This window comes from Dromiciops gliroides, chromosome 3 (assembly GCF_019393635.1).
Source record: "Dromiciops gliroides isolate mDroGli1 chromosome 3, mDroGli1.pri, whole genome shotgun sequence".
Lineage (NCBI taxonomy): Eukaryota > Metazoa > Chordata > Mammalia > Microbiotheria > Microbiotheriidae > Dromiciops > Dromiciops gliroides.
The window spans coordinates 510520108-510531684 of record NC_057863.1 but is presented as its reverse complement, the minus strand read 5'-3'; the positions used below and the strand labels follow the sequence as shown (position 1 = coordinate 510531684).

The following is an 11577-nucleotide window of genomic DNA, read 5'->3' as shown; positions in this document are numbered from 1 at the left end:
CAACAACATTTCTATTTCTAAATTACTATAGAGTAATTGTTGTTGTATGCAGAGGTTTTCTTCCTGACAGCTTCTAGGAATATTGTTTTGTATTTCTCCCAGATTGGGGGAGAAAATAAAAGCAGCTTGAGGTAGCCCCAGGACAAGAAGTTTGTGTGCCCTAGGCAAGGTTTGAAAAAATTTTCCCACCCACCTTGCAATCAAAAATTGTGCCTCCTGTGGTTTCCTTCTATATGCCTTCCTTCCCTCCCTCCTCCTTAGAGCTTTAACAAGAATACATGCAATTTGACTTAGTGGATCAGAGAACAAATATCACAACATGAATATTAGCACACCATGGAAGTAGAATTTTCTGTCACCGAAAATCTGTGTTTCTGTAAAAACTCATACAAAATCATGTCTCTCCTTGTGTCATCCTGTGTGTTGTACCCTCAAAGTTTTCCTCCCTTGACTATCTCAACGTCTAGCTCTGGCTTGAAGGCAGATTTGGATGTTATGAATTTGGGCTCCTTTAAGCTGAAGTAGAATCCAATTCACATAAAACATTGATGGGGTTGGGGGTAGGAAGGAGGAGGAAAGAGAATAAGTATTTATTAAGCATCTACTATGTGCTAGGCACTGGGCTAAGTACTTTACAGATATTATGTATTTGATTTTTATAAAAACCTGTGAGGTGGGTGCTATTATGATCTATATTTTTTACAGTTGAAGAAAATGAGGCAGACAGAGGTAGAGTGACTTACTCAGGGTTCTCCAGCTAGTAAGTGTGTGAGGATGAATTTGAATTCAGGTCTTCCTGAGTACACGTCAAGCACTTGATCTGCTGTCCACCTAGCTCCTTCTATATTAATAATAATAATAATAAACATTTACATAGGCAGATAGGTGATACTATGGGTAAACTGCCAGGCCTGGAGACAGGAAGATTCATCTTTCTGAGTTCACATCTGGCCTCAGATACTTTCTAGGTGTGTAACCTTGGGCAAGTCATTTAACCCTATTTACCTCAGCTTCCTTATCTATGAAATGAACTAGAGAAGGAAGGCAAAACCACTCCACTATCTCTGCAAAGAAAATCCCAAATGGAGTCACAGAAATCACACACAACTGAAAACAACAGAACAACAAGTGCGCCAGGCACTGTGCTAGGTTTGTTGAGTGAGGACATCTTATTTAGGGTCTGGAAGTAGCAATTACTTTAGGAGTAAGAGGTACAGGAATCCAGAGAGTTCAGAGTGATCCTCAGAGCTAGAAGATGAAGATGATTGATTCTAGAAATGCAGTTGAATCTGGAAGCAGGAAAAGCTATAAACCTTGAAGGTTTGACTAATTGAGGGTGAATACTTAAAAGAGGGAAAAATAGTTTAGTTTCAAAATTAGCTAAAGCAAAAGAAAAGAAGAGCTAATGGAATAACTAATTGATATCCGGAATCCCTTCTTGACCTAAAATTTTAGGAGATATGTTTAATTCAGTTTTTATTGTGTATTTTTAAAAGACACATGTTAAATTTAATGTAAAGGGGCAGCTAGGTGGCGCAGTAGATAAATCACCAGCCCTGAATTCAGGAGGGCCTAAGTTCAAATCCAGCCTCAGACACTTGACACTTACTAGCTGTGTGACCCTGGGCAAGTCACTTAACCCCAATTGCCTCACCTCCCCAAAAAATTTAATGTCAAAGTGTTTGAATTCAAGTACAGAAATTAAACATGATTTCAACATTGAAAAACCATAGTACTTATTCCAACTACTATACATTGAATGTCACAAACAAATAAAATAACTAGGGTAACTCAATAAATTAACAGAAAAATATAATCTGTATAACAAGTATTTATTAGCTAAAATACTTGTGATTTTAAAGACCACATTAGTAAATTGCTTTTTATTTACTACTAAATAAAATTTACTTTTTAATCTTTTTTCCTCATCATTCTCTGGCTACATAATTATTAGATGCTTCTGGTTAAATAACTCTTTTAATCTCCAACAGTGTAAGTGATTCTTGGTAACTAAATCTAATATAGTTATGGTCTGCATGTGTTACAATATTAAAGATATGGTGGTAAGCGAAGGAATTACTGGAAAAAGGTTTAACATAAATCACTGGGTTCTACTACCCACTCTTAGATCAGGAGTTAACAATACTTAAAATTCACAAGTTTAAAAAAATATTAACCTATTGAACCTTAATTCAAGGGAAACCATCAAGGGAAACTTTTAAAACTTCTTTCTGACAAGTTCAATAAAATGTGCATGTTTATATGTATCAAAGGCTACTATATTAAAATACATATTTTTCCTTTCAAACCAAATTGGCAAGACTGATTTAAAATTAAAACAGTATTTTCATCTGTAAGCTTTACAAAGAAATTTTATATTAATGTTTACAACATTTTCTTCAGAAGAATGAGGCCTGATTGGAGATATATAGTCATTGTCCAACATGGCTTCCATTAGCAAACAATATTGTTTGTGACAAGGGATAGCTTGGATAAGAATAAGTCCTTGATGTATAAGGAAGTATGATGGGTGTCCCAGAAGAGAGGGTAGGAACAAGGTAAATACTATTTATTGAGCTGCAACAGAAATTGTAGTCTAAATGAAGTAAAGGAGCCTGGGCTACCAATTCCTTTGCATCTTCTAGCATTGTACATAGTTTGTCTGACATAAAGTAACTCTGAGATCCATTTGCAATAGCAGGAATAACTTTTTCTATGCCAAGAATACTTTTCCATCTTGACTTGTCAAGTACTCTGGTGTTGCCCAATTATTATTTGGGGGGGAGGCAATGAGGGTTAAGTGACTTGCCTAGGGTCACACAGCTAGTTAAATGTCTGAGGCCAGATTTGAACTCAGGTCCTTCTGAATCCAGGACCAGTGTTTTATCCACTGCACCACCTAGCTGCCCTGCCCAATTATTTTTGTTGCAGTAATAATCCAAATGCATTACTGCAGGAATGAAGTGATTAGCTTTTTTGTTTGTTTGTTTGGTTTTTTTGTTTTTTTGGCTTTTTTAGTGAGGCAATGGGGGTTAAGCGACTTGCCCAGGGTCACACAGCTAGTAAGTGTTAAGTGTCTGAGGCCAGATTTGAACTCAGGTACTCCTGAATCCAGGGCCAATGCTTTAACCACTGCGCCATCTAGCTGCCCCCGAAGTGATTAGCTTTTAAAGAATACATACTTATTGGTATAAGCTTTGTTGCAGGGAAAAATGGATAAATGCATCTTTCAATTTCTTGGGGGCTTGGGCTACACTGATTATTGAGATGAGTTGGAATATTTGGTCATTTTCCTAGAGTTTTTTGATATCTCTCTTCTTTAGCAGATACCAATAGATTTTCAGAATTTGAGCTAATTTGGCCATTGAAATGTTATCTCCAAGAGCTTTCTTTATTTACTGGTTTAGCCACTGTTACTTCAATACTTGCTCTATCAATCACTTTCCATTCATAAGAGACATAGCAGCCACTGCATCTTCTCATTTAAAAAAATAAACAAAAGCATAATCTCCAAATGTCTTTACCCTTTCAACAGCACCATGTTTGAAGTTGTTGAATTCTGCTTTAATTGTTTCCTCTGTGATAGAGATCATTAAATTTCTTATATATAAAACTTTGCCTCTCTGCATTGCTTCTTCATCAAGTTCTTTCTGTGGATCTGCCCAATCTACCTGTATAGTGTGGCCCCCTGATTGGAATGTTCCTGGAATAAGTTTTCTCCTTGCCATGGTGGCAGCTCCATGGGACTCATTCTGCAAATGCAAAACCATGATTTTTGGTCTTATCAGTTGCATTTAGATAACCAATGACATCCATGACTCCTTCTGTAACTTTCTTCATTTCACCCCATATTTCTTCTTCTTTTTTGGGGGGGAGGTATAGCTCTAATAAATAATCTGCAATTATCCAGATTTATACACGAAGGATCTTTCCTCCAAAACCTTCACAACCCCAGGGTGGCAGTGGATCTTCCCAACTTAGTGGGGGTTCCCCAAATTCTCTTTGTCCATTTTCTTAAACCATGATGTAACCAGTTTTTTTCCATTAAAGCTAACAAGGTTGCTTCATTCTAAGTATCATTTCAAACTGTTGCAGTTTCATGTCTGGCTGCCTGCCCTTGTATTATGTTTGGGAAGGATCAGCTGATGTTGTTCCTGTCCTTCCAGAAGCTTTCCAATGTACAAAAAAGGGTCTGGGGGTAAAGTATCTTAATAAAAATAGCAAAAGAATTTTTCAGATTTAGACAAATGGTTTGAAATTTGTTAAAATTCAACATGAACTGGGGGCAGCTAGGTGACACAGTGGATAAAGCACTGGCCCTGGATTCAGGAGGACCTGAGTTCAAATTTGGCCTCAGACACTTGTCACTAGCTGTGTGACCCTGGGCAAGTCACTTAACCTTCATTGCCCCACCACAAAAAAATCAACATGAACTAGGCCAGAATTTCAAACTATATGGTATCTATCAACAAAACCCCTATATGGAGTAATTAGATGGCACAGTGAATAGAATTTAAGACTTGGAGTCAGGAAGACCTGAGTTAAAATCTTGCCTTGGACACTTAACTGTGTGGCCCTGAGCAAATAACTTAACTTGTCTATGCCTCAGTTTCCTCATCTGCAAAATGGGAATAATAATCACATCTACTTTACGGAGTTTTTGCATCTTTGTAACTAAATCTTAGAGAGTTGCCTAGAACACTGAGAGGTTAAGAGACTTCCCCAGAGTCACACAGCCTGTATGTGGTAAATGTAAGATTTGAACCCAGGTCTGCCTGGCTCTGAGCCCCTTACTATAACCCATTACTTAATCTTATACATATATATAATATGCATATACATATATACATACACATGTACATACACACGCACATACACACACATATAGGAGGGAGTTTGAAGTAAAATAGAAATCTGGTTCTGACAAGCATTTGGTAGCAGTTGTTTATTCTAACAGTGATTCAATTAGAGGCTTATGTAACTGACATATTTTAACCTTTGCCAAGTGCAGAGCTCCATCAGTAATTATATATTTACACACTTGGCTGGAATCTCAGCCCAGTAGTCTTGGTGACTTTCTCTATTGAGCACATAGGGTCTTCTATTGTTTGGTGGGGCAGGGAGACTTCTGTTCTAATTAGTGTTGATTGGTTTCGTAGGAGAGCAGCCCTTTTGTTCCTTTTCAGTCTTCTGTGGGGTGTTGAATTCTTGTTGATGGAAGAAGCCAATGGCTTCTCTTCTCATCCCTCCCTCCAGAAGAAGGGCCCTGCATGACTCCAGTCAGCCTCACTGCTCTTGAGAAAGCAACTTTCAGGAATCCTGTGGAGAAGAGAAAATTGTACATGAAGATGGAGCCGCATACATCCATTCTGCACTAAGAAAAAAAAGGAAGGACCAACTTTATTACCATGTAAAAGAGAGGCTGCCTACATGCTGTGCTTTGAGGAGTGCCCCATGACTCTGAATATTCTGGCAAAAGGTACATTGTTAGAGATTTTGCATCTTCCAGAGAAGTAATGTCTCTGGTAGAAAAAGTTCCAGTTTTCAATTCAGAAATCTGGGTTTGAGCCTATTTTGTCACTTACTATCTGCAATCTGTGGACAAATTACTTACTAGCTACTGTATGAACTCTGGATCTCTTAAGTTCTCTAGATGAAAGCAAATTGAGCCTTTGTTTTCTCATCTGTAAAGTGGGAGTTAAAACACTTGTATTAACTACTACTAAGATCTGTGAAATCAAATGAGATAAAGATATGAAAACACTTATAGGAACTTATGAAGTAAGCAATAGACCCTATGAAAGCAATATACAAAAGAAAACAATATGCCCCATGGCTCTAACAACATAAAAGGAAAGAACAACAACAAAAAGAAGCTGGATGCTATTGAATTATGACCAACCCTGGCTTCCTTCTTGACTCTTCCTCTTTTGCAGAGATGGGGGAATATTGTATACTCCATCAGCCTCAGTTAATGTGTTGGCTAGTTTGGTTGAATTGCTTTTTTTTCCTCTTTCTTTTTAGTTCTTTTGTATATAATAACTCAATGAGTAGGTTGGAAGAGTAGTTATAGTTGGAAATGAAGTTGTTATGAAAATAAAAGATAGAAATAATTTTAACAGGAAGGGATTATGGGTGAATGAATGAGAATTTATTAAGTACTTGCTATGTGTCAAGCACTATAGTTGATGAGGAGAAATTCTCTGCTTGTTCTCCACCTTTTGTTGTGATTCTCTTCCCTCCCCCACCAACTCCTCTCCAATTTGAAAATATGGGAGATCAGGGCAGCTAGGTGTTGCAGTGGATAAAGCACTGGCCCTGGATTCAGGAGGACCTAAGTTCATATGTCTTCAGACACTTGACACTTGATCCTGGGCAAGTCCTTTAACCCTCATTGCCCCGAAAAAAACAAACAAACAAACAAACAAATAAAAAACCCTGGGAAATCAAAGCCTGAAAAACTTTGTCTCTGTGTCTCACTGGAACTGCTACTCCCTTCTCTTGGTCTCTTCTCTTTTTTCTCTCCCTTCCTTCACTCTAGTATCCACTAATTACCAGGCCTATCTCTTGGCTGAGGTTTGGGGTCTCCAACATGTATGCTCTGAAGCTGGCATTGTCATTCACTAAGAAAAGAAGATCTCAACCATTGTGGGACCTACAGTGGGAGAGGAATAGGGACCTCCTTCAGGAGGAAACTCCCTCTACTAATCCAGGTTCACCTTTCTCTTCAACTTAGTCTGAGAAAGTTACTTAGAGCACCAAGAGCTTAAAGATTCACCCCATTCCGCATGGCCAGAATTCATCAGAGTAGGACCTGAACTTGGGTCTTTCTGGGGGGAGCTGGAAGGGGAAGGTACCTCATAGCACTTCTTAAAGGGTGCCATTTTGTTGGCCTCCTCCTTCACCAGCTCCAGAAACAAATCCTGCTTTTTACCTTGTCTTTCTTCTAGGGAAGACCCTCAAAGAGGGCTGTCCCTCCCCATAACCCAATGTAACCCAGGAGGTAGCCTGATGAGTAGAGAACATGGCTGCTCACTCCACTTGAATAAGCTGGCAGTCACCAACCATAACTCTTTGAATGAGATGGAGGACCACCAGTCCTTACAATCTACAGCCATACTTCAGAAATACTGCAGTTTCAATTCCAGAACACTACAGTAAAGCAAATATTGCAATAAAATGTGCCACACAAAAATCTTGGTTTCTCAGTACATATGACAGTTATGTTTATACTATACTGTAGTCTATTAAGTGGGAACAAGGCAAGAGTTAACATGGAGGTCATAATAAGTAATACAAGGATACTCTCGAGGTTTCTCCAAGGAACTTTGAAATCCTGTTGTTGGACCTGCTATCATGGTCCCTACTGTCTCAGTCTGGCCAGTTTTAAAGATGGAGCCTGTTCTGGCTGAACTGCTGATTAAAAAGAATATACCTTCCCCATGTAGTAGAGGACACAGAGTGTCCCCCATGTTTGGGCAATCTGCACATGTCCTCAGAGTATCTCGATTTTAAGAGATGTGGGCATGCTCCCAGATTCATTAGATTTATAGGTAAGCATTAGGCTTAGAATCAAAAAGTTCAAATTCAGTCTCAAACATGTACTAGCTGTGTGGCCCTGGAAAGTCATTCAGCCTCTGTTTTCCTCAGGTTCCTCAACTGTAAAATGAGAATAATAGCACCCATTTCTAGGAGTTGTATCAAGCGAGATACTTATAAAGCATTTAGCACAGTGTCTAGCATACAGTTAGTGCTTAATAAATACTTGTTCCCTTCCACCTGGGCAGACTGTGTAATGAGGGAATCTGCAATGATCTGTCAATCCCAGGACTCAGTAAACTCTTCACATTTATTTTAGTTGTTCCAATCGATAGTTCAGTGAAAGTAGGACCAAACAGTTGTTGCAGGGAAGGCGGTGACAGGAAGGCACTTTAGAAGAACAGAAATAAGATATGAAATCAAATTCTCTAATTACAAAGCCAACATGCTTTCCTTTATTATCATAGTGGATAGAGACCTGGGTTCAAGTTCTACCTTTGACATAAGCTGAAGGTATTACCCTTACAAGTCACTTAACCTTTCAGTGCTCTGGGCAACTCTCTAAGACTAAAAGTTGGAGACATGGTATGGATTTCCATTGGAAGAAGGAATTTTGTCATGGAAAGGTCCATTAAAATCACAGATTCAATTTCTATCAATATTCCTGTTAAAGGTAAACACCACTAGCCAAATATACTTGCCTAAAAATTCAGAGGCTTGGACTAGCTTCTTTCAAGTGTTAAGGGTTAAAATTCTAGCTAAACTGTCTAAAATATCTAATGAGTGGTCGCCAATAAATTATAAGCTTTAGCAAGAGTTAGACTTTTAAGCATTTATTAAGGAGAATAAGAATTTGGTAAAGAGAGAGAGAAAGGCCTAGATTCCTATCTATTAAAGGGAGAGCACATTTCTAGCTCCCTTCTCCGCCAGCGTCCTCAGGCAAGAGCCCCAGAGTCAGCGCCAGTCTCTTCCTTCCTCCTCCCACTAGTCCGCGTCACTTCCTCCCGCCAAAGAAAAGACTCCTGGTCTTGCCCTCAAAGACCTTCGCTTCATGGGCAGAACTCTTCTACAGTAAGTATCCAGCAGGTGGCGTCATTCCAATCGTTACACAAGTATAGATATTTGCCCTCCATCATATAAAGTATGAGGATCATGGAGCAAAGCAAGAATTTCTCCCAGGTCATAGTTTGGAATGGTGCCCAGAATGGGGCTTATCAACTGTAAATGGGATGGGAGTATTTATGATATTTTATAGGGGCTTTATACCATTTTAACAAAATTATTCATACTGTGTTCAAGGAGAACTTTAATAGACCCATTATCAGATTAATGCCTTCATTTTCGATTCTTCCCCCTCCCCAGAAGAAGACTTAAGTTCATGCTTGCAAGGATGAGTTTGATTGATATGAACAAGCATTTCTAAGATCTTACTATGTGTCAGGCACCATATTGGGCACTAGAGATACAAAGACAAAAACAACACAACCCTTGGTTTTGAGGAACTTACTTTCTATCAGTCTAAGGAAATAGGTATTTGGTGCTTGGAGAGGAGAAGATTCCAGTACATAATCATTGTGTTCATGCATTTATTTGAAGGGCTGACACATAGAAGAGAAACATGAGAAATCAGTAGATACTGCAGAGAGGCAGCTATAAATTTCATGCAGAATAACTGTCTGGGGGAGGTAATGGATTCCCCCTCTCTGGAAGTTTTCACACAAGACTGAATGACCATTTGTCAGCAATGATGTACGGTTCATGTACTGTTTGGACCAAGTGGTCTCTGAGGTCTCTTCCCACTCTGAGATTGTTTCCTTTTGCAATACTCAAAGAATTTCATTCTCAATTTATTCTTTGAAACAAAATATTTTATTTGAGGGAAATTTCTATAACCCCTAATTGGCTTGAAAACATAATATATGTGCGGCACCTGTCAGTCTATGGTGGGAAGAACTCAGGCACCAACTGCCTGCCACCTTTCACTTCCAACCCGCTACCCCCCTTTTTGTCTCCATGAATTTTTCTTATGAAAATATTTTCATAGAAATACAATGATTCAAAGTTCGTCTTAATGAGATCCCCAGGGCTGGCCACAGGAATGAAAAGTAAGTGCTCCCAGGTCTGTAGAACTTTGAATCACCTGCAGGGATCGCTTCGACATCTCTGACATGTCTTTTTGCCTGTATCCAAAAGAATCTCTTCCATTCTGGGTTTTCATTCTAAGCAGATTGGTTCCCTTACTTGCTGACTGCTCACAGTTAGCTCCCAAATTTCTAGGTGACTCTTGCTGTGCCCAAGTCATAAAAATGTCTGTTAACTTCATACTGATTTGACCTTTGAGAAGCAGCACAGTTTAATGCATGGTGCATTACACTTGAAGTCAGGAAGACCTGAGTTTGAATCCTACCTTGGATAATTTTTTTTAACTATGTGATGTTGAACAAACCACAACCTTAAATGAGCCTCTGTTTCCTTATCTGTTAAGAAAAAAAACAACCAAGGAATTTGGACTACTATCATTCTCTGATCCTTCCTAGGAATTTAGTTCTATGTCCCATCTAGACTACTAAACTGTTCCTGGAACTGGTAATCCATATCTCATATTCCATGTATCCACTCAAATCATTTCCCATACCTGGGAAGTACTGCCTATTCAGTACTGTTTCTCAGAAGCCTTATCTTCCTTTAGGTTTCAACTCATGCCATCACTCTCTGAAGCCTCCTTTGGTCCTTTCAATTGCTAACACTCTCTCCCTCCTCAATTTCCTTGTATTCTTCTTCTTCTTTGTTAAGTGAGGCAATTGGGGTTAAGTGACTTGCCCAGGGTCACACAGCTAGTAAGTGTTAAGTGTCTGAGGCCAGATTTGAACTCAGGTACTCCTGACTCCAGGGCCAGTGCTCTTTCCACTGCGCCACCTAGTTGCCCCTCCTTGTATTATTCTTAATTGTCCACTTGCTCCTCACCCCCACCACGTGACCATTCCCCTTGAGCCGTCCAATGACTCTCTGGAAATAACTCAATGTCATAGAATGATCACTAGATTTGGAATTAGAAAGCGGCAGACCTGGTATTTGAGCTCAAGGTCATCATTCCTGTGACCTTAGGCAGCAACACAGTGCTATGATGAAGAATGTTACCCAACTCCTGACAGAGAGGTGATGGACTCAAAGTGCAAAGTGAGAAATACATTTTGAAAATTTCTAAATTCTTATTTATTTATTCACTTATTTATTTATTTGCTTGTTTGTTTGTTTATTACTTTATTTATTGATTGATTTGATTTATTAATTTCCCCGTTACATGTAAAAACAAATTTTCACATTGTTTTTTTTTTTGGGGGGGGGCAATGAGGGTTAAGTGACTTGCCCAGGATCAAACAGCTAGTAAGTGCCAAGTGTTGGTCCTTTCAATTGCTAACACTCTCTCCCTCCTCAATTTTCCTTGTATTCTTCTTCTTCTTCTTCTTCTTCTTCTTCTTCTTCTTCTTCTTCTTCTTCTTCTTCGTTAAGTGAGACAATTGGGGTTAAGTGACTTGCCCAGGGTCACACAGCTAGTAAGTGTTAAGAGGTCAGATTTGAACTCAGGTCCTCCTGAATCTAGGGCCAGTGATTTGTCCACTGTGCCACCTAGCTGTTCCCTCACACTGATTTTTAAAATTTTGTGTTTCAAATTCTCTTTCTCCCTCCCGACTCCCCCTTAAGAACTCAAGCAATTCTATATAAGTTACACATGTGCAGTCATGCAAAACAAAGAAATACATTTTTGAACAAAGCCATTGTGGAAATTTGTTTTGTTTCACTATGCATATGTGTTACAAGGGTTTTGTTTTTCTTTTTATGGAGGGGGCGTAGAAGGCAAGGTGGGAAGGAAAGTAAATGCTTGTTTGTTTGTTTTTGTTTTTTAGTGAGGCAATTGGAGTTAAGTGACTTGCCCAGGGTCACACTGCTAGTAAGTGTTAAGTGTCTGAGGCCGGATTTGAACTCAGATACTCCTGACTCCAGGGCCGGTGCTCTATCTACTGTGCCACCTAGCTGCCC

At 39.1% G+C, this 11577-nt stretch overlaps 1 pseudogene; it reads right to left on the bottom strand.

Annotated features, from left to right (window-relative positions):
* Positions 1-2399: 2399 nt before the first annotated feature.
* LOC122747864 lies at positions 2400-9700 on the bottom strand (annotated as a pseudogene).
* Between the last annotated feature and the right edge of the window lie 1877 nt (positions 9701-11577).